The following is a 25,537-nucleotide window of genomic DNA, read 5'->3' on the forward strand; positions in this document are numbered from 1 at the left end:
CTGTTGTCTGGGTTAGGCCTGCTTTGCATTTAGAATCTTGCTCGTGCTATGTTCTACCACATTACATTTTTCACACACAGTGCTTCCTGGGATGGGCCTGCTTTACATTTTTAATCATGTTGGTATTGTGTTCCACCGCATTGCATTTTTCTTCCACAACACCACCTGATGTGACTTGGGTTACATTTTGAATCTTGCTGGCATTGTGTTCCACTACATTGCCCTTTTTCCAGAGCTCCTCCTAATATGGGTGTGGTGTCATTTTGATTCTTGTCAGTGTTGAATTACACCACATTTCTTTTTTAGTATTTATTTAGAGTTTATTTCTATTTTGAATTCTGCTATGGCTGTATTCCAACACACTTTCATTTCTTCCCACAGTGCCTCCTAAGCTAGGTTAGTCTGCATTCCTAAATCTCAATAGTGTTCTGTTCTGCTATGTGGCAATTTCCTCCGACAATGCTCCATGGATAGCATTTGCATTTTCTAAGCTCACAAGTGTTTTGCTGCACCACCCTGCATTTTTTACTCCAACAGTAAGTCTGGACAGAGCCCACTCTTGGGAGAACCCCCAACCCCAAAATGCACTGTACCAGGAAAGACTGACGAACAAGGATTAAACAATAAAGAATACATCAATTAGGACTATCCTAAAACACCATACCTGGGAACAAACATATACCAGGATCAAAAACACCTACCTGTTCATCTCAAATGAGCCAATTTGCCAGAACAAGACCAAAATCACTCTACCTATCGTGCTACCAATCAATTTACCACCCACTCGGACAACCATCCAACCTCAAGAATGATAAGCACATATGGAGGTTAACCAGAAAGCCAACAGAGAGACGGGAAACTGAAAGAAACAACCTCAACACTCTATTTGTCATAAACAATTGGCACAACACAATGAATCATCAATGTGAGCAGACAGAGGGCCCTGAAGAAAACATCACATTAAGATGCAACCTTGCTGAACTACTCAATGAAGAAACAGAAACGACAGAACTGAATACAAAAGTTGTTGGACAAATGAATCAATATGAACTCAATCGCCCAACTCCACAGCCAAAGAAGAAACACACTGCAGCAAACAAAAAGATATGCTGCAACTTAGTCAACACCATTTTAATCGGAAAACACGCACCAGCAATATGCGAACTGCTAAGCGATTGAGGGACAGACATGCTATTCCTCACTGAAACCTGTCTACCTCAAAACTTCAAATTAACAGCACATGATTCACTATCCAATAACTTTAAACTTAAACAAGACAAAACAGAAAAGAAAAAAGAGGAGGCTGTCTTTCTGTGGCATACACAGACCAGCTAAAAATAACAATAGCACCAACACGTAACATCCCAAACGGCAAATCACTCCTCCTGCACTTAGACGTAGAACACCAACCAAACCCATTATCCCTACTTTCACGGACACATTTTTTGACGCTACCACCACCATTATACATGATCACCTGATCTTACTGGGAGATTTCAACATTTTGTTATAACAGAAAACATCGACTCACCCAAAACATTAACAAAATATTAACACATCAACAATGCAACTACAACAGCTGGTGAAAGGAGTAGCACACACAGCAGCGATGCCCTAGATGCAAATTTCTGCAACAATAATCTGGTCACAACTACATCACCAATTCATATCCTCTGGAGCTACCACCTCTTTACACCCTTAGTGATACACCCACCAACATGGATATAAGTGAACCTCCCAAACAATCCTCCAATTCTGAAAAGAAACTGGAAATCCATTAACAGTGTGGGCCTAAACATGAACCTGGCAGCCACAAAATGTCAATCAACTTTCTAGACTCAATCAGCATAGAAGAAAGAACTGGGTGACGTTGCGTCAGAAAACTATTTGCCCCTTTTCACCATGGCAAGGTGGTTCTCACCCCACCTCAGAGCATTGAAAAAATTACAAACATCCAGCAAGACATTAAGAGCATGCCTAAAATAACCATAGACCCCTTAACCAGCCAATACCAGAACCACCTACTAGACTAAACCACCTCCCACCAATCTTAAAAGAAAAAGTCAACAGCCTTGTAAGCAAAAGCAACAGAGCCACTCTCCTGCAGACCCATGCTTACCAACCGTATACAAGACTATCTTCACCCACAAAACACATGCAGAATATTTCCTCAACCTCTTCAACCACTGAAAAGCAACAGGAACGGTACCACAAGCCTTGAAATCTCGATACATCAAGCTACTCCTTTAAGACCCACCGGGAAACACGGAATACCTAAGCAACTACCAGCCAATCTCAAACATCCCATACCTGGTGAAGCCACTAGAAATATATGTCTGTGAATAAATCCTGGAACATGCAGAAAAGTATTGTTAGTTTTGAATTACACCACATTTCTTTTTTAGTATTTATTTAGAGTTTAATTCTATTTTGAATTCTGCTATGGCTGTATTCCAAAATGCTTTCATTTCTTCCCACAGTGCGTCCTAAGATAGGTTAGTCTGCATTCCTAAATCTCAATAGTGTTTTGTTCTGCTATGTGGCAATTTCCTCTGACAGTGCTCCATGGATAGCATTTGCATTTTCTAAGCTCACAAGTGTTTTGCTGCACCACCCTGCATTTTCTTACTCCAACAGTAAGTCTGGACAGAGCCCACTCTTGGGAGAACCCCCAACCCCAAAATGCACTGTACCAGGAAAGACTGACAAACAAGGATTAAACAATAGAGAATACATCAATTAGGACTATCCTAAAACACCATACCTGGGAACCAACATATACCAGGATCAAAAACACCTACCTGTTCATCTCAAATGAGCCACTTTGCCAGAACAAGACCAAAATCACTCTACCTATTGTGCTACCAATCAACTTACCACCCACTCGGACAACCATCCAACCTCAAGAATGATAAGCACATATGGAGGTTAACCAGAAAGCCAACAGAGAGACGGGAAACTGAAAGAAACAACCTCAACACTCTATTTGTCATAAACAATTGGCACAAAACAATGAATCATCAATGTTAGCAGACAGAGGGCCCAGAAGAAAACATCACATTAAGATGCAATTTGCTGAACTACGCAATGAATAAACAGAAACGACAGAACTGAATACAAAAGTTGTTGGACAAATGAATCAATATGAACTCAATTGCCCAACTCCACAGCCAAAGAAGAAACACACTGCAGCAAACAAAAAGATATGCTGCAACTTAGTCAACACCATTTCAATCGGAAAACACGCACCAGCAATATGCGAACAGCTAAGCAATTTAGGGACAGACATGCTATTCCTCACTGAAACCTGTCTAACTCAAAACTTCAAATTAACAGCACATGATTCACTACCCAATAACTTTAAACTTAAACAAGCCAACAGAGAAGGAAAAGCGGTGGGGTCTTGCTGTGGCATACAAAGACCAGCTAAAAATAACAACAGCCCCAACACGTAACATCCCAAACGGCAAATCACTCCTCCTGCACTTAGACGTAGAACACCAACCAAACCCATTGTCCCTACTTTCACGGACACATTTTTTGACGCTACCACCACCATTATACATGATCACCTGATCTTACTGGGAGATTTCAACATTTTGTTATAACAGAAAACATCGACTCACCCAAAACATTAACAAAATATTAACAAATCAACAATGCAACTACAACAGCTGGTGAAAGGTGTAGCACACACAGCAGCGATGCCCTAGATGCAAATTTCTGCAACAATAATCTGGTCACAACTGCATCACCAATTCATATCCTCTGGGGCGACCACCTCATTACACCCTTTGTGATACACCCACCAACATGGATATAAGTGAACCTCCCAAACAATCCTCCAATTCAGAAAAGAAACTGGAAATCCATTAACAGTGTGGGCCTAAACATGAGACTGGCAGCCACAAAACTGTCAATCAACTTTCTAGACTCTATCAGCATAGAAGAAAGAACTGGGTGACGTTGCATCAGAAAACTATTTGCCCCTATTCACCATGGCAAGGTGGTTCTCACCCCACCTCAGAGCATTGAAAAAATTACAAACATCCAGCAAGACATTAAGAGCATGCCTAAAATAACCATGAACCCCCTTAACCAGCCAATACCAGAACCACCTACTAGATTAAACCACCTCCCACCAATCTCAAAAGAAAAAGTCAACAGCCTTGTAAGCAAAAGCAACAGAGCCACTCTCCTGCAGACCCATGCTTACCAACCGTATACAAGACTATCTTCACCCACAAAACACATGCAGAATATTTCCTCAACCTCTTCAACCACTGAAAAGCAACAGGAACGGTACCATAAGCCTTGAAATCTCCATACATCAAGCTACTCCTTTAAGACCCACCGGGAAACACGGAATACCTAACCAACTACCAACCAATATCAAACATCCCATACCTGGTGAAGCCACTAGAAATATATGTCTGTGAATAAATCCTGGAACATGTAGAAAAGTAATGGATACTAGACCAAATAGGGTTCAGACCCATGAGAGGAAGGGAAACAGCATTACTGTCAATATGGGATGATCTAAAACCAACAAAGACTTCAACCTCAAATCATCACTAATACTACTCGATTATCAGCAGCTGTTGACACAGTCCACCACAAAAAACAGTCATCAAAAGACTCAAAGGTATTGGACTTGGCAGAAAGAACAGAAACAACATGGATACCACCATTCAAGTAAACACCTCACAACACAACATGTGAAGGCCCACAAGGCTCATTACTCTCATTGCAGCTTTTCAACATCTACATGACCCCCCTATTTAAACTAATAAGAAAACAGCCTCACCTGTGACACATATGTAGATGACACTCAAATCATCTACAAAATCAGTGCCAGTGAAGAACAAAACCCAACCCTTGCCAACTGCCTCATAGAAATAAACCAATGGATGAGCACTGAGATCCTTAAACTGAATCTGGACAAAACGTTATCATGATTGTGCCCAATGACCTGTCGAGCCATCATCACATTTTATGCTCTACCAAACTAGATAAACCACAAGAACCACCCAAATCTGTAAAACATCTCTGAATATTAATGGTCAACAAACTAACACTAGAATTGCAAGTCAACACAGTAGTAAAGAAATGCTGTTTCCACTTACATACAGTCAAGAAGATATTCCCCTTCTTCACCTTCCCACACGGGACACTCACCATCATCACTCTCATTATGTCAATAATAGACTATGTAAACAGCATCTATCTTGGAATGACAGAATATCTTCTGGAACATATACAACAAGTACAGACCGCATCAGCAGGACTGCTCCTCAGACTCACGAAGAGAGAATACATCAACCCAGCACTAAGAACACTACATTGGCTACCGGTCAAAAAACACATTTTCTTCAAATCACGCTGCATAACACACAGAGCAATCCACGGCCAAGAGTGTAATTCATACAGGGAAAAATTGCCATCTACAATCCAAAATGAATGGGTCCAGCAATGACATTCGCCTCAAACTTAACCAATATGCAAATCTCAAATTCAGGGGATCAGCATTATCCTGCATAGAGACTTTTAAACTCACTCCCAAAGCAAATACAAACAATAGAATATCACCTAAAATTCAGAAAACTGTTAAAAACATGGCTGGGATGCACCAGCGATGGAAAACTGACATCGAAACACAATAAAAGCACAGAAAACCTGATTCGCCAAAACAAGACCGCCCAAAGAAAATAAAGCATCCAACTGCAAAAGACGAGAGAATAATATTAACCCGATGGATCAACCCAACAATAGCAAAAACTCTCTAATACTCTGCATATCCACCCTTCAAAACTAGACAAATGAGACATATCTCTGCTGCTGCAAAAAAACCTCTGGAAGCTACAAACACCCTACTGACACTCCATAACAAATCAACAGAACAATAACCCAAACACATATAAACCAGCCATATACAACCTTGCACCAAACACCAGACAACATCGATCAACTAAAAACAAACCATCAGATAGTAACTGGATTTTCCAACCTGAAGCTACCAACAGCACATCACTTGTGTTTTTCCCTCTCATTCCCACTACCTAGCCCCCAAACCTCTTTCTCTTCAGATCTGACAGAGTGCCTGGTGGAGACCATTAAAATGGCAGCGGTGCGTGCTATAAATCACAATAAAGTAACATAACATATCACTCTTCTTTGCCAGGAATTGTAATTTTACTAACACGTTGCCATATTTTGGCCACAAAGTTTTGCTGCTACACTGTTGTTCACTGTTACTCATCTAGGTGTCTCCGTTCCATTCACCAAAACCTGTATATATATGCTATGTCTACATTCCGAGCAGGTGTCTTGGGATGGCCGCAGATTCATATACACAGAAACATGCATCACTGGCAGAGTAGTAGTAGGATTAATAGCAGCTGTAGTAGAATCATTTGTTTATGTGCATATACATTACTGATACAAGACTAGTTTCAAGACACTATGAAACAATGACATATAGTAAGTATACATTACATTATTTATTGTATTGTTTATTATAATGTTCCTATACAGCATATCATGTTTCAAGGTGCTAGAAGACAAAAAGAGGGATGGGGGCAGGGAGAAAAACAAAAATAATGGTCCTACTAGGCGTTGTGTCATTAGGATTGCCCAAGTGCAGTAACAAGAAGTGCAGGGCGGTTGGGGTGGCAAATGCAGGTGGGGCAGAAGGGATAATGCTAGGGTGGGAGGGAAGTGCGGGCAGAGCAGAGGCATACAAGTGCAGGGGGGGCAGAAGAGGGCCCCTGGGGCTAGTCAAGTGCTAAGGGGAATGACAGAATGACAAACAGAGCAGCATCTTTATATCCTGTAATATATGACATATGTAACAAGCATAGGTACTGTTCCAATCAACGGTTAAAAGCTTGCTGTGTAGAATAGTCTCTGATTGTGATTGGCAATGTATTCAACTAGCACAATATTTCTATTCCCTAGGTAGGTGTGTGGAATTAGCCAAACACCAGCAGATCTTTAGAGCAAGATCTGAGAGCACGGCTAGGCAGATAATTACTGAGTCAAATATGACAGATAATTAGGTGTGGCACTGTTCACGATTTCACGAATGTGTGGAATCACTCGCATCTCTATAATTTCTTCCATTGGTTGCCAGCATAGTTCCCGCTCCGCCTGAAGGATTTGATTGCATTTTCTAAAACCAAATGTCACACACATAGCGATATTTTGCACTGCTTGAGGTTTAGAGAATTATTTCTTCACAATGCCAAGATAAAGATACACACACAGTATGGTAATAATGACAGGACAACTGCCTGGATTAGGATGTTCCAATGGTCTGCACTCAATAAATGCTTGTATCAACTGATGTATAAAGATGAAAGTGTTCACTGTTTGTTACAACATTAACTTGTGGCACGAAAGAGAGTTGTCTTTCAAACAAAACACCCAGTTTCCTGACCACCCCCAAGGGGGACGGAGAGGACACAAATTGAAAGGGCATTTAAAGGGAAGAGGGGTACCTGCCAGGTATCCCAAGAGAAGAATGTTGGTCTTATCTCCATATAAACGTTGGCATTTGTCCAGCAGACAGAGCCTAAACAATTCTCAACTCTGTGATCCCCTTTCATCCCCCCATCGAGATCAACTAAGTTCTGGGTATTGTCTACCTACAGCTGACATTCCAAACCCTACATCTCTAAAACCTGACCCAAAGGGTAGATATGGTAGATATAACTGCTTAAGAGAAGAAGAGATAGTATTGAACTTTACAGAACTGCACAAGATAACTGGTTGCCAGTTGAAAGGAAATTACCCAGCTGAACCATTTGTCTCCTATCTCCTATCTCCTAGGACAGATTATATGTACTGTTGAGTGGCCTAAAGCCAGCTTGAGCTCTGCCCAATAGAAACCTGTTTCAAGGAATTTTGATAATTGAAAAGTAGCCTCTCCTTCCATGATTTTACTCAAGAAGTGAAGATTGGAAATTGCCCTAAAATGTGCAGGATCTCTTGGATCCGGGTGTACGTTTGTCAACAAGGGTGTTAATTGTGCTTCCTTTAATTGATAAGGAAACATGCCTCTTTGAAATGATACATTGATTATATTAGCCAGATCTTCAGCAAGCAGAACATTATGGTATTTAATAAAATGCGGGGGCAAAGAATATAGGGATCAGCCTGTTGCTTTAAACAACTGCATTCTTTTTACTATTCCCACACTAATCACTAGGTCCAAACATTTAAAGTTTGAGGACCTATGCTTGAAAGTGTCTCCCTGCTGGCCTACATTCTGTGTAACAGGATCCATAGCTCCGCAGAGCAGGAGTGGCATGGACCAACCACCCTCACTGCAGTTTTGAGACCGGCAAGACTAATCTTACACAGTGCTTTGCAACCCCAGCAGGGAAGGAGGGTTAGGGAATCAATGGTTGGATACAAAAGGGGAAAGAGTGCAATCGGAAGGAGGTTTAGGAAGAGGTTATGGATAGGTAGAGGAACATTTGGTAAGCTAGTCCTGCACACATTTCATACATATGCATCCTGATTCATGCACACGTACATACTCTGTAATACCCCAAGAGTGAACAGCACAATGCATACAGTGACAACACAGAAGCATCAAGAAGAGCACTGTAGTGATTCACAATGTAAGACTTAGCTTAGGGTATGGCTGGCCAGAGTGTCCCTTGTTGTCTCCTGTGTATTCCGAGAGTCAGGGTGTGCTGCAGTAGCAGTTTAAATGCTACAAAGAGAACTAAAATGAGTGCACACATTAATGCTGCCACACGTGGCTTTACACGTGCGTGTATCCAGACTTTCCTTCTTGGTTTAGTGGGGTTTTAATGTTAGTCGACTGTGACTTTACATGCTGAACACACGCAGGGATCTGTGTGGGCCGCACGTGGCTATGGTACATGCAGCATTTCTTTGGGACTGCACATGGCTACTTTTCATGCAGTGTTAGGTTCCTGGCCACGCATGGCTGTTTCACATGCAACATGAGGGTCTTGTCGGTGAGCGGTTATGGAGGTGCTCCATAAGCACCCACAGTTTATAAGCTGTCCAAATGTGCTGGTAGAGTCCGTGGGTTAGTGCGTTTGGTGTGCTTAGTTTAGTGCGTTTTGTTTGCGTTATGCATGCAGTGTTAGCCAGCACTTAGCTTTGTGGGAATCAGGGGACAGAGGACTGCTGGGCTGGGTCCCCTGTGCATCTCCCCTGGTTCCCGCGGTATGAGAGAGCACTGCATGACTTATCTGAGTGTTAGCCAGCACTTTAGCTTTGTGGGAATCAGGGGACAAAGGACTGCTGGGGCTGTGTCCCCTGTGTATCTCCCCTGGTTCCCACGGTATGAGTGAGCACTGCATGACTTATCTGAGTGTTAGCCAGCACTTAGCTTTGTGGGAATCAGGGGACAGAGGACTGCTGGGGATGCGTCCCCTGTGCATCTCCCCTGGTTCCCACGGTATGAGAGATCACTGCATGACTTATCTGAGTGTTAGCCAACACTTAGCTTTGTGGGAATCAGGGACAGAGGAGTGCTGGGGCTGCATCCCCTGTGCAGCTCCCCTGGTTCCCGCGGTATGAGAGAGCACTGCATGACTTATCTGAGTGTTAGCCAGCACTGACTTATCTGAGTGTTAGCCAGCACTTAGCTTTGTGGGAATCGGGGACATAGGAGTGCTGGGGCTGCATCCCCTGTGCAGCTCCCCTGGTTCCCGCGGTATGAGAGAGCACTGCATGACTTATCTGAGTGTTAGCCAGCACTTAGCTTTGTGGGAATCAGGGGACAGAGGACTGCTGGGGCTGCGTCCCCTGTGCATCTCCCCTGGTTCCCGCGGTTTGAGAGAGCACTGCATGACTTATCTGAGTGTTAGCCAGCACTTTGCTTTGTGGGAATCAGGGGACAGAGGACTGCTGGGGCTGCGTCCCCTGTGCATCTCCCCTGGTTCCCGCGGTATGAGAGAGCACTGCATGACTTATCTGAGTGTTAGCCAGCACTTAGCTTTGTGGGAATCAGGGGACAGAGGACTGCTGGGGCTGCGTCCCCTGTGCATCTCCCCTGGTTCCCGCGGTATGAGAGAGCACTGCATGACTTATCTGAGTGTTAGCCAGCACTTAGCTTGTGGGAATCAGGGGACAGAGGACTGCTGGGGCTGCGTCCCCTGTGCATCTCCCCTGGTTCCCGCGGTATGAGAGAGCACTTCATGACTTATCTGAGTGTTAGCCAGCACTTAGCTTTGTGGGAATCAGGGGACAGAGGACTGCTGGGGCTGCGTCCCTTGTGCATCTCCCCTGGTTCCCGCGGTATGAGAGAGCACTGCATGACTTATCTGAGTGTTAGCCAGCACTTAGCTTTGTGGGAATCAGGGGACAGAGGACTGCTGGGGCTGCGTCCCCTGTGCATCTCCCCTGGTTCCCGCGGTATGAGAGAGCACTGCATGACTTATCTGAGTGTTATCCAGCACTTAGCTTTGTGGGAATCAGGAGACAGAGGACTGCTGGGGCTGCGTCCCCTGTGCATCTCCCCTGGTTCCCGCGGTATGAGAGAGCACTGCATGACTTATCTGAGTGTTAGCCAGCACTTAGCTTTGTGGGAATCAGGGGACAGAGGACTGCTGGGGCTGCGTCCCCTGTGCATCTCCCCTGGTTCCCGCGGTATGAGAGAGCACTGCATGACTTATCTGAGTGTTAGCCAGCACTTAGCTTTGTGGGAACCAGGGGACAGAGGACTGCTCGGGCTGTGTCCCCTGTGCATCTCCCCTGGTTCCCGCGGCAGGGACGTTGCTAGGGCGGGGCTAAGGGAGCTATAGCCCCTGATCTTTTGGTTGTAGCCCCGGATTGAATTTCAGGAGCTACAGCCAAAAGACTAGCTAGCCCCCAGTCCCAACAGTTCAGACATCAGCGTAGTCCCGGGTCTTTTCCAGACCTAGCAACTCCCCTGTCCCGCGGTATGAGAGAGCACTGCATGACATATCTGAGTCTTGCAAGATGCCAAGAGCTCAATCCAGTGGGGCATGGCCCCTTGCATGTGTTTCTGAGGCCGGAGTTGCTCGATGCACGTCTTGCCAGCTTGGAGTCATAAGCACAATCCCTGTGTTCTTTCTTGCACGCATCCGCACCAGCACGCCACTCCCAATGTGGCTTGCATATAGTAGTTCTGGTTTCAGGTACTGCTGTGAAAGGCAGTCTTGTAGGCTTTTGCCCTACAGAATGGGCATAGACGCCTCTGATATGGCTTGATTGTTTTCTTTATTCTGTGTGTTTGTTTTTGATGTCCTTCTGGACTGACCTCGGCATGGCTAATTCTATATATTGATTGTCTCTGGACCTATGGTCTCTCCACAACACTTATCAGATGTTGCTCTTGACGCCCAGCTGTGACACTGTGTTCAACTGTTATTGCTTCATGTAATTTACACATTTTAATCTCGAAGAAGGATGACAGTTCCTCACACAGTTTTTGGGTGGGAATGAACTTGTTAGATGCTTCGGAGAAAGTGGTCAGCTCTTGACAGGTTTTAAACAGATCTGTAGTGCTGGGATGAGCTGACACCATTCTCTCTGAGTAATAGGATTTATAAGTGAACTGCATAGCCTTGTTTTACTTTCTGAGATGGTATTTAAGATTGTATTTGTCAGCATCCGTATGAGTCAAGCACCAACGTCTCTATTTTCAGAGACCTTGGCTTTTTATATCTGCAAGTTCTAAAGTGAACCAGTGCTTATTACCATGTGCTGCAGGTTTAACGTGTTTCTCCTTCAGGGGCCCCAGAGAACTGAGACAGCCTAATATGTTATCATACAAGTGAGTAAATAAAACATCTGGAGTTTAGGTTAAGTCTAGCTCAGGGCAAAACAACTCTTGATACTCATTATGTTTTACGTTTGCTGCAATTTCCAAATACATGTATGCCTATTAGTTTCTGATACCCTAGCCTAGTTTTATGAATTCCTTCACAGGTCATAGGAGAAGGATATTAAAGCAAGATCTGACCAGATTACTGGTGCTACTGCTATCTGTGACAATTAAATATTATAATCTACCACTACATTCAGTGAATTCAGCATAGAACCTATCCCTAACCTAACTGCTCGCAATTTGTTGCACCACCAAGTCAGCTTAACTGAACCTCTGCATTGAGTCACTGATTGCATTTGCTCATGTACCTACCTTGCCAGACTAGCTGAACCTCTGCATTGAGTCACTGATTGCATTTGCTCATGTACCTAACTTGCCTTGCCAGACTAGCTGAACCTCTGCATTGAGTCATTGATTGCTCATGGCAAGGTCAGGACACCTGGCTCACGATATGCGGCCACTCCCATCTGTCAGCCACCCAACTCTTGCCACTATCATAGGGTTCACCATTGCCACATTGCTCTGCCCCCCTACTCCCAGTACTGCTAAGACTAACTACTGCCACACCAACCCACTCTCTCCCACTATGCCCCTTAGCAACCCATACCTTAATGACCCTGCCCTATGGCTCCAACATTTTGCCACCAAACCTACAACCAATCAACCGTGCACGCTCCAAGTCAGGAATCTCAGACTGGGATCCAGATTGCCACGTGCCCCTCGTGCCGCGAGCACCGAGCACACTCACAACACCTCCACTACACAGAATACACCCCCAACCCCTTGTACCCTCTCTGCCAGTGAACTCAAGGGCGCCCTCATCAATGCCAGATCTATCACGGCCCATGCGCTGGACATCTCCGACCTTATCACCACTCAAAACCTCGACTTCATAGCCATTACGGAAACCTGGCTACACACTGCCTCTGGCCCACTCCTTGGCCTCGCCATCCCCATCGGTTACTCTATCACTAGAGCGGACCGCCAAAATACATCTAAGGAGGTGGAGTCGCATTTATACACAGAAATAACACTACACTTAGAACTATCCCCAACATTGAGCTCAGTTCCGCAGAATCCCTCTCTGTGAAACTCACCCTATCTCCAACTAACACTGCCACCATCTACCTTATCTACAGACCTCCAGGACCACTTGGCTCTTTCTTAGATGAGATCACGGCCATTCTGACCGTCAATACTAAACCCAACTCGAAGGTATTGCTTCTAGGTGACCTCAACCTGGGCCTTCACGACACTAAGGATCACCTGGCCTCTGAAGTAGCTACCACATTAGCTAATTTAGGCTTCCAACAGCGCATTAACGAACCTACCCATATTAAGGGCAGGACGCTCAATTGGATTACTGACCTTAACTGCAACACATCCATTAGCTCCAACCACGCTTGCGCCTGGTCCGACCATCACATTATCATCTTCCACCTACCAGCGATCAACCCCCACACTGCTCCTACCATAGCTCCAGCCATTCCCACTAGAAACAAAAAAGACATCACTAGTATAAACTCCTCCCTCTCATCCTTCCCATCCTGAACAAATGCGTATCCCAACATAACGACCCCACAGTTCTAGTAGACATTTTCAATCAAACACTGCTTAAAGCCATTGACAATATAGCACCACGCAAACTACGGAAAGCCAAGCAACAGGCCCACCTGAATTCTTGGTTCACACCGCAGCTAAGAATTCTACGCAAAGAAAAACGTAAGGCTGAATCACTTTGGAAGAGTCACCCATGTGACCTTAACAAAGATCGCCTCATCATTACTACCCATAACTACAAAGAAGCGATTCTACAAACCAAAAAGGAGACCTATAACCATCGCATCGCTCAAGCGGAATCCAATACCAAGGAATTATTTAAAATCCTTAAAGAATTGGAATCACCATCCCCTGCGCCTGACACTTGCACTAAAGATAGTAAATTGTGCAATAACATCCAAAACGCCCTCCTCACCAAAATTACTACATTGCAATCTAAAATTAAAGGGATGGTCTAGTAAAAAATGTTATTTAAAAAATAGATAGGCAACATAAAAAAAAAATACTAGCATTCTCCGTTTTAAAACTTCCTATGTAAAATTTTGAGCTATTCAAGCTCAAAATTCGCAAAAGCAAGCACATGGGCGCATCCATTTTGTGAAATGGAGGCCCTCCTGTGCTGGCTTTTGCTTTTTTTTTTTATGTTGCCTATCTATTTTTTAAATAAAGATTTTTACTAGACCATCCCTTTAACGCCAAACAAAATACCTCACTTACCAACCCCCCCCACCAAACCTTCCTATACTCCGACGGCCTCATTTACTCACACCCCTTTTAGTTTCACCCCACTCACCACTCTTGAGGTTGAAAACATCATTCGCAATCTAAAACCTTCTAACTGCCAAGGTGACTCCTGCCCAGCACCTATCATCAAGGAAGCAGCACATGACCTCACTCCCTTTATAACCACCTTCATTAACTCCTCATTCCTAACGGGCATGGTACCTAACAACTTAAAGGACGCGTGGGTTATCCCCCTCCTAAAAAAAACGACACTAGACCCCGAAATACCAACTAACTATAGACCTATTACCACCGTACCGTTCCTACTTATAATACTTGACAGACAGAGCAGCTTACTTGCAGATTCAGAACTACTTAGAAACCAATAACCTCCTTTGCTCAAGACAATCTGGCTTCAGACCCAAGCACGGGACTGAAACAGCTTTACTTGATCTCAAAATTCAAATTGATGACCTTAAAGACAACGGTAAATTGGCCCTTCTACTATTACTGGATCTTTCAGCTGCCTTTGATTTGGTCAATCACCAAATACTATGCAGGCATCTGAAGTCAGCGGCCCACTTCTCTGACAATGCATCCAACTGGATCAGGTCATTCCTTGACAATAGGCACATGAGAGTTTTTTCTCTGACCGCATCGGCCGATCCCACACCAGTCCCTTGTGGAGTCCCGCAGGGTTCTTGTGTTTCCCCCACTCTCTACAATGTCTTCACCAAACCTTTATTTGACATGCCTGACTATCTGGGTGTCACCTACACTAACTACGCTGATGACACCCAGATACTCATTCCCATCACTGGTGACTACATAGCTGATTCCAAAGCCCTTAATGACATTTACCTCGTCATACAGGCTTGGATGGTCCAGCATGAACTGTGCCTCAACAATGACAAGACTGAGCTTCTCATTTTAGGCACACAACAGAGACTTAATAAACTAAGCCACCTGTTCGGTTCCTTCAGCATTGATGGCAATCTGATTAAAGTATCCAAAGACACCAAAACTCTGGGTATATACTTGGACGCCTCCTTGACACTAACTAGACAAACCAATGCAGTGGCCTCCGCGTCTGCTTACACTTGCAAATTGATCTCTGCCTGCCGCCCTTTCCTCACGGCCCAGAACTGCATCACCCTGGCCAGGACCTTGGTCATGTCCAAACTGGACTACTGCAATGCACTGTACCAGGGTACCAACCAGGGTAATCTTAATAAACTCCAGACGACCCAAAATAATGCCATTAGAACAGCCCTCAACATCCCCCGATCTTCCCACATTTCAGAAACTAGGAAGAACCTCAACTGGCTCTCAGTCGCCCAACGGATCTCCCTGAAAGCACTGGCCCTCACCTACAAATGAGTCAACCACCAGGCTCCCTCATACCTAGCCTCGCGCTTCACTCAATAAACACCATCACGAGCACTCAGATCTGCAAAAAACCAAGGTCTTGCAATCCCTAGATTCAAGCTTCAATCTGCTGGAGACGCCAGCTTCCCTGTCTTGGCAGCCAAGCTCTGGAACACCGTACCACTCCTGATCAGAACCCTGCCTTCATTCAACCAATTCAAACATAAAGCCAAGCTTTGGTTAGTTACTTTCTACTAACAACTGCTCCTCTTTACTGAACGGGCTACCTGGGACCCTTCTTGCATTGATGATCGATGCCTGATTTGTAACGTCTACTGTTTACTTGTCTCAATTTGTCGGGATTATTGTGATGATACGTAATGTACTGCTCCGTTACTTGTAAATACAATGTAACTGCTCTACTAAGATATGCGCCCCGTTGCCCTTGGGCCTGGCCTGCGCTATATAAATAAAACAATAACAAATACAAATACGAATGTCTGTCTGAATGAGTAGGGCCAGTTGAATGTTGTCTAAACCCAAGAATATCTAAAACATTTCATAAATCCTGCACTAACAATGCATATTCACCACCCAAGCATACATTGAAATCTCCTAAAAGGATAAATTTAGCTAATAGAGTTTGGAGCTCTTCACACAGTGATTGAAAATGGGCTTAAAATGAAGTTTCACGGATTCCAAGATGGTGGCGGGAAGTGGAGGACGTGTTTGAGTGTGTCACAGTCCCCACCAGGCCGCACAAGTAGCTGGCAATGATGCAACATGGCAAGCAGCAGTTATACTCCTACAGCACAAGCAACGGAACTCCAGGAGTAGGAGAAGCAAGTGCAGAAAGAGTTTAGCAGCAAATTTTGAACCCCGACAGGAGAAGAACTGCATGAAGCTTGAGCCAGAGGGTGTGTAAGATCAAGGCCGTAAGCATTGGAGAAGGTGGTCACAGTGATTACGGGAGGCCACAAGATCATAGCCTCCACCCCTAACGTACAGGATAAGGAACGGTTCATCACGCATCTGGCACAGAAGCGGGCCTGGCGCGCTGTGGCAGCTGTGACCATAACTGATTACAGGCAAGAAGCAGTGATCAGTGTAGGAGGAGTGCCAGAGAACCGCATGACCTGGAGGGCAGCGCACCAGTTGGGGAACAAGCTGTGTGTGACCCGGTTGTCACAGTGGTGGAAAAAGAACAGTGAGAGCCGGAAGCTTCCCCAGGTCGGGCAGCTGCAGAAAGCACTGACACATTCAGTGAGGGAAAAACGAGGGACGGCCCAAGTCTCAGGAAGGCCCTGCAAACTACTTTGGGGAGGCTGGGCACAGGAGGGAGGCATACAAGTGATCAGAGAAAGTGATAATTAGCGAACAAGACACATAGAGACACAATACAATGCACCACAACAAGAGGATTTTGGAAACTCCCAGGAATCTGCATGGCACAGAGCTCACAACATCAAAAACAGGGCGAACAAAGCCATGTCCTAGAACAAATGGACAGAGGCGTTGGTTGGACAAAATCCCCCACCCCCGGCACGTCATAAAACCAGAATTAAAAGCATGTGGGAAGTGGGAACACCCCCTCAGGCAGCGGGAGGAGAAGAAAAGCATGATATGTCACAACAGGGGTGCTGCAACGGGGGCATCAACAATGAGAAAACAAGATCTACAGATCTGGTTTAAGGAGTGCCAAGAAAAACCATGACATCTTTTCAATCCCAGTTCAAGGTTTTAAAGGCAGGAAGAAACAGTTGGTGCAGGAGTTGAAAAGTGATGTGGAGAAACTCGAAGAAAGAACAGATAAGATGAAAAGGGCACTTCAGGGTATCCAGGAAGACATGCAGAAAAGCGATGGAGCTCTTGAACGTCTCTCTCGTCTGTCATATAACTTGGAAATTCAATGCGAGGACTTGGAAAACCGTTTTAGGAGATCCAACATAAGGAGTAAGAACTTGTCAGAGTCAATTGCAGATGAAGGTAAAGATCTGAGGGATACCATGTAACAGCTGTTCGCAGACATTTTGATAAGTACCTTGGAGGAACTGGTCCGGATAGATCAGTTACATCGAGTGGGCCCACAAAGGATGGAGCCAGGCTCATGCCCAAGGGATGTACAAACAACGATAACAGCTTAAAGCGAGAAAGAGCAGATTCTAAGAGCTGCAATATCAGTGAGCCCAACAAGCCTCAATGGATTAGAGGTACAGCTATACCAAGATCTTGCCCATTTCACATTAAAGAAAAGGAGGAAGATGGGCCCACTGGTGAGATTCCTAGCACAGAAACAAATTAGGTACAAATGGACATTCCCCTTTGGCCTCCTGTTCTCGTGGGAAGGGTGTCAATTTAGATCACGACCAGCCACACGGGAACACAGATACTGGACCTGCCAGAGGAAACCACAGAGGGTTGGGGTAGTCTACAAAGGAGAGCAACATGGCGCAGGGGGCCAGGGGAGTGGAAGACAATTTCAAAAAAAGGCAAGGGTGGAGATAAGAAATAAGAAGGTAAGCGATCCCCAAACCAATGACCATGTGTCACTAAAGAATGGGGAGATGCCACCATGGACTAATGACAATTATGAGGGGAGGACTAGCCATTGCTTCAAAGTTATCCTTGGGTGGAGGAAGACAGAGAATCAGAGTGGGGTTTAGTATTCACCACAATAGGACTCTGGGAATAAGTGAGGGTCAGACACAGCGGGAAATAGGTCAGAGCGATCCTAGGAACCTGAACCCTCCTCAGGGAAGGGGTTGGGAGGAGTTGGGGTCAAAGGGGAAACAGGGGGGAAACTATGGGCCTACAGAGTAAAATGTGGGGGCAAGTTGGGGGGAGCAATACCAGAAGGCAATGATACCGCACGGATGCTCGCGGAGCACAGTTGAATTAAAGGAATCAGAGATACGATGATGACTCTTAAGGTACTATCATATAATATGAGGGGTATGAACATCCCCGTCAAGAGGTAAAAATTGGAAGGTTATTTGTGGGTAGAGTAACCGGACATTGCTATGTACCAGGAGACCCACGTATGGAAGAGGGAAAAGGGGACGCTGAGGATCAAGGGGTTCTCTCAGATTTATCAGGCAAATGCTTTGGATAAGACAGCGGGGCTGCTTACAGCACTGCAAGATAGGCTGGTGTACAGGTCTTGAATTCTCATTCTGATCCAGAAGGCAGGTCCCTCTTTTTTAATGTAGCAATTGAATCACACACGTACACATTGGCCACAGTATATGCTCCCAACACAGGACAGGATGGGTTCCTGAGGGAGATGTTGCCAAGATTGGAGGATTTTGCGAATGGGGACTTAATATTGGCAGGAGATTTTAATATGACGTGGATCGCCCAACGAGATAGGAGCACACAAACCACTCTGCAGGCACAGGCCCCTTCCAAGGCCCTAAAATTAGGAATGACGACAGAAGGGCAAAAAAGGGACAGGTACAGGGATTTACTCACTATACACATGTACACTTGTCCATGTCTATGACAGATTATATTTGGGCCGCCACACTCGTAATTGGGCTTCTCAAAAGCGTAGAGCTGTAGTCCATATACCTATCAGATCATGCCCCGCTTATGATTATGATACTGTTGGATAGGGACTATGGATATGGAGATTCCCGACAGAGGTGTTACAAGATCAGGTAATAGCTGAATCGATATGAGATAAAATAGACTCGTATTTTGGGGTCAATGAGAAATCAGACATTCCCCCAGAAACAGTTTGGGATGCTTTTAAAGTCGTTTTGAGGGGCCAACTAATAGCTATTAAAGCAGCATGGGACAAACAAAGGTGGCAGTGGGAGGGGGAATTGGAGGTGAAAATGAAAGAGATACAAGGACAGTTGATAAATGTTTGAATATGAAATTACAGAGAGCTCTGAGGCATATTCAAGGCCAATTAGATGCTCTCTGTACGAAACAAGCTGAGATGGCTTAGTCTATATGAAACAAAGATATTACCTGAAGGCAAATAAAGCAGATAGGCTGTTAGCTAGACAATTGAAGGATATAGCATGATCCCAGAGTGTAATTAAACTCTATAATTCAGGGGGGTACATAGAGCCAGTGAATGATATGATAGTGGTCATATTCCAGGGATACTACCAGTCATTGGACACAACGGAGAATCCTCCATCGGATAAACAGGCAATCTACTTGGCAACAGTCCAACTCCCTCAGTTTTCAGAGGAGGAAAGGGAGCACTTAGAGTGGGAGATACAAGAGGAGGAGTTGAGAAAAGGTGATTTGATCGCTATTGAACTATAAAGCGCCAGGCCAGGATGGCTACCCAGCAAGCTTCTACAAAAAATATCTAGACATGTTAGCCCCATAACTTACAAAACTCTTAAGTACATTTAAAATGAAAGGTACTATCACACACTCTATGAATGAGGCAAAACTGGTGGTATTCCATAAACAGGGTAAAGACCCTACAATTCCAGGGCCATATAGACCCATAGCGCTGATCAGTTTGGATGCTAAACAATACACCAAGATCTTGACAGGCAGACTGACCCAATTAATGCCCAAGCTTATAAACCAAGACCAAGGTGGGTTCATCCCGGAGAGATAAACGCACGATAACTCCTGCAGAATATGCCATTTAATAGAGAAAATGACTGTGACACAAAAACCAGCAGTATGATATGATATGATATGATATTGCATTCATAACACGCTTATACACAAGTATTTCAAGGCACAACAAGGCAAGGGAGGGAGACAAAGGGAGGACGGACAGCGATCCTACTAGGACTGGTGTCATTCAGATCACGCAAGTGCAGGGGGAGGGGGCAGGGACAGTGCAGTACATGGGAAAAAAGATAACAAAAGTAATTAACGGCCAACAAGTGGCAAGTTGAAGGGTGAGTGCATACATCAGGTGTCAAGGGCTGGTAGGGGGACTGTAGGAATACAGAAACAATCCCCATGTCTGGGGGTTGCCTGGTGGGCAGTGTAAGTGTGTGACGCTGGTGCGGAAGGGACCTGGGCTCGAGATCAGAGGGTGTCCAGGTAGCCAGTTCATTTCCAGGTACAGCCAGGAGGTCAGCAGATGAGAGGAGGAGAAAAGGCAGAAGCAAAGAGAAAGGTTTTGAGGTGCCTTCAGAACCGGAGATGGTTCTTCTCAAGTTTAAGGGAGTCAGGGAGGCTGTTCCAGAGGGAGGCACCAGCCGAAGAAAGAGATCTACCACCAACTCGTTGCTTGGAGAAGTGGCTGACCCTGAGGGAGTTGGAGGAGGATGAGCAAAGAGCTCGAGAAGGAAGATATTTAGGAAGAGAGAGTTGAAGGTATTGAGGCCCCAGGACCCAGAAGGCCTTGTGAACAATGCAGAGGGTGTCAAACTTAATCCTTGCAGCCACTGGGATCCAGTGCAGAGAATTCAGTCCTGGAGAGATACGATCCCTGGGCTTGAGGCCAAGGACAAGTCTTGCAGTCCTGTTCTGGATAAGTTGCAGAGGGCGGAGAGTAGAAGCAGGAAGATTTTGAAAGAGGCTGTTGCAGTAGTCCAGCCTAGAGAGAACCAGAGCTCTGGAGACAGTGAGCTTCTGGGGGAAGGAGAGGAAAGGAAGAATACCTATGAGGAGGTGCAGCTGGTAGTGTGACTTCTTAGAGATGTCAGAGATGTGAGGAGAGAAGGAGAGTGTGGAGTCGAAGATGACTCCACGTTTTTTAGCCTTGCATGTGGGAGCAGGAGGAGGGCCAAGAGAGGCTGGCCATAGAGATACAGGGAAGGAGGGAGTGGGTGTGCCGATGAGGAAAATCTCAGTCTTACTGGCATTAAGGCAGAGGTCATTGGCGGTACACCACTCCTGGATAGCAGGCAGACAGTCAGAGATGAGGGAAGGAGTGTAGGAGGCCAAGGGTAGCCTGAAAATGAGCTTGGTTTCATCCGTACTACTTAGATATGGAAAAGGCAATCGACAGAGTCGAATGCTCCCTTGTTCCACACGATGGAAAAGATGGGGTTTGGCAAAGGGTTTCTCCAGATGATTAGAGCCAACTACAGCTCACCAACAATGAGAGTAGCAGTGAATGGAGTGGGGTCGGGTAATATAAAGATTAGGCATTGTACTAAACAGGGTTGCCCCTTGTCTCCCTTACTGTATGCCATTTACCTAGAACCTTTATTAGCTAGAATTTGCGGCACAGATCATCTAAGGGGATTGAAATGGCGGTGGATGAGCATAAAGCTATAGCATTTGCTGTTGACATGTTAATTGCGATCGCGGACCCAGGGAATTCTATCTCGGTATTAATGGAAAAATTGGAGCAGTTTGAGATTGTGTTGGGACTAAAAATAAACAGGCAGAAATCAGAAATATTGAATTTGTTGGCAGTTCCGGAGACGCTGACCCGGTTGGGTTCTCAGATGCAATAGAGGATTGCGGAGTGGGGGTCTCATATTTAGGGGTAACCATGACCAGAGCATTGGGCCAGCTTTATGAGGCAAATAACCCCCAATTACTTATAAAGATCAAAACTGATATGCAGAAATGGTGCCCTGTAGCAACTTCCTGGCAGCAGGATTTATGGTGATAAAGATGGTAATACTAGCTAAGCCTCTATACTATTTCCAGGCACTCCCGATTTGGGTTCCAAAGACATACTTACGATCCCTCACAAAAATCTTGTTGGCATACATATGGCAAAACAAACAACTGAGGATAGCGATTTCCACTTTGATGGTGCTGAGAAATGGGTTCTCCCACATTTCTATAGGTATTTTGAAGCAGCTCAACTACGGGTGGTGACAGAATAGTTTGCAGATGATCAACAGAAAACCTGGGAGTGGCAAGAGGGGCACCCCGCTCGGAATTCTTGTGGCTAGAAGTATAGGCACCCTAATGTACAAGCCAGCGAAATAGTAGGACTGGGAACAGAGGTTTGGGACTCAGTAGTGGGAAGGGGGGCCCTGATCGAGAACCTCCCCATTCCTACCATTTTTTGGAAATCCAGACTTTCCACCAGCGAAGGAAAAGGGGGCATTTAAGGCATTTAGGGAGGTGGGATGTCAAAAGATTCAGGACATGTTTCAGGCGCACATCCTTCAGCCATTTGAGGAATGCATTAGGGATATAGGATTGAAAGAAGAAGATAGATTTCGGCATAATCAATTGAAGTATTTGCTCAGTGGCCCACTTATCAGACCAGCGGCCACACACCAACTGACACCATTTAAATGTCCCTTAGAACATACACAGGCGAGAGAAAAATTATTTCGACTTTGTATAGACTTCTTAATGACCAGATACCCCTAGTTCAATGGAAGTATATGAAAAAGTGGCAAAAGACACTAGGAACAGCCATACCGGAAGATCACTGGGTTTATGTGTAGGGTTTAATCCCAAAATGAACACGCTCCATACAAGTAGGGAAATGTGGCTTTAAAGTACTATTACAATGGCATTACACCCCGGAAAGGCTTCATGCCATTTATCATTTAGTGTGAGATCACTGCTGGAGGGAATGTGGGGTAGTAGGAGGTTGGTTACGTGTTTGATGGGAATGCCCGATCCTGCATCCATTCTGGAAGGGGAAGTGAAAGCACAAATGAGGGGAATGTTCAACGCGATATACTCAGTGGACAAAAGGATTTGGCTGTGTGCCCTATGCAACCCATTATTGAGAACATACTCCAAGAAACAGAAGAGGGCCTTTATGACCCTAGTTGTAGCTTCATGGCTCACGATTGCTCAACAATGGAAACAAACCAGGATTGGTCGTAGAAAGTGAGGAGTTTCATCTCTATGGAATGAGTAATCTACAAAATTCAAGGCGACAGAGACTCCTTTAAGCAGGACTGGGGAACAGTTTTGAATACCTTTAGAGGGATTATATGTTACAGGGGTGCACACATAAGATAAGGATTTTGGACATATTTTGAATCAACGTGTCGATTTGTGGTAAAAAAGGAAACAGTGCATACTTATGATGGGAGAAGGGAGGGAAGTTTAAGAAATGTTGATTTAGTTGTATGCGTTTTGAAAATGATCAAAATAAATATTTAAAAAATAGAAAAATGAAGTATAATATTTTGGAGGCCAATACCAGGCTGTGATTAGTGCAGAAAAATCGACCACTGCTTTTAGCTTTACGGTCAGGTGTTTGAAAGAGGAATATGTATGTATGTACTACAGTACCTTTAAAGGCTGGAAGAAAATGGATTGCCACTCCCTTTCCAATTTTATGTGTCTGATTTTCACAATGTATATTAAACTCATTAGGTGCATTTCCTTTAGAATGTTGGGGCACTCTTGTACCAACCATGTCTCTGTGATTGCTAGCACTTCCAGGCCATTATCTGTTATTAAATCATGTATCCCAGCAATGTTCCTCGCTGCTGATCTAACATGTAAAAGTCAAACATTTTAGCTATGCTATATGGTGAAGGGATTTTCATTAGGGAGGGTAAATCAGCCGTTACTAAAGAATCTGCTAATAGATCGTCAACCGGAAAGAACACCTGTATAGTACACGGCATGGCTGAAATTACTAGTGATATCACTAACCACGCTCAGCTGCTCAAACAGGCCCAAACAGGTATCAATGCTTACACACCCATATAAAATCATCTGGAGAGCATTTGTGGACCTGGGAAGCAAACATTTACATGGGCTGTGGGTTCATTCCTCCCCACCAATAATCTCATATTATGAATTTTCCACCCAAATGATTACTTACAATACTTATCTTTTCAAGATGTAATTGCTCGGTCATTATTCCCTTATTATATCTCATATTATGAATTATTTTCCACCCAAATTTTCATTTTGGGAAATTCTTACATGTTTAAAATAGCTTTTAAATGTATCCGACTCAAATTTTAAGATTTCAAATTGGTTCTTGGTATTAGATCATTGCATGTGTTTGTGTGCAACTATCCAAAGCGGCTCCCATAAGAATTTATAGCAATTTCAGAAATTTAGACCATATTTGGTGTTTTTGCCCAGTCCATTCTAAGGATAACTTTAAAAGTCATTCTGACAGCTTGACAGTCAATTCTGCATTCTCTTGTGTTTGAAAGGGGGAAAATGGGATTGCGATTCTGTTTGAATGTTACCATTCCTGAATACCTGCTGCTCCTCCTATCTCTTTACACTGCCTATTGGGGGATTGAGGGGTGTGCAGGGGGAACCTTTAACCACAGTGCTATCCTATCTGAAACCACACACAAGTATTATTTCCTGTGCTGAATTGTTGGCTCACTGTCACTCCTCACTCCTTGTGTATCAAAGAGATTATTCTGTGTTACCTCACCCCATTGGTGAGTGTGGTGTATGTATTAAAACCTATTGTGATAACATTTCAAATACATAAATAAATCTTTACCTTTGCAAACCAGCCTGATTCCTTGTTCAGTGTGACCGGTGGGGTTCCAGGAGAAGGGCGTGATATGAGTGGTATATCGTTCAGAATAAAGAACTTTTAGACACAAATAAATAAGGCTTGTGAGATCCAGTCCAGTCCTGTGCCATGCGGTGACCAGAGTGCCTTGCTGATACTGCCCCGTCCGATGTGCCCAGCCGTCTGCCCTAAACTAGATCCCATTCCCTGACCAGAATTTTGACTGACCAGAATCCTGACGGTTCCATTTAAAAACATATCCAGTGAGCATCTATAGAAAAAATTGTGTCACTGGCATATGTATTTTGCATAGTCAATCCCTATCTTAAACCTTTCCTATCTTGTATTCAGAACCTGTATTGTTAGGAGCATTTTTTAATGGTCTGAACTCTCTATCCAAACCATGCTATCTTCCTCCTGTATTAGTACTGCTAAAACTATCTTTGAGCTGATCTTTTCTCATCTGAAGAAGGTGAGTTTCCTCCGCAGGCAGTCATTCTGATCAAGTGGCTCTGTTCCTGTGTGGTATTTGTTTTGTTCATAGTCATCCTCTAGTGTAGAAACCCTTTTTGTCATTTTAAAAGCGCATTTCCATTTTCCATTCTTTCGCCTATCTTGAAAAAAACATCCATAACTCCCTCATTTATTGAGCTGGAAACAGTTTTACAACATATGCGTGTAGG

This window comes from Ambystoma mexicanum, chromosome 5p (assembly GCF_040938575.1).
Source record: "Ambystoma mexicanum isolate Mex_15411 chromosome 5p, UKY_AmexF1_1, whole genome shotgun sequence".
Taxonomy (NCBI): domain Eukaryota; kingdom Metazoa; phylum Chordata; class Amphibia; order Caudata; family Ambystomatidae; genus Ambystoma; species Ambystoma mexicanum.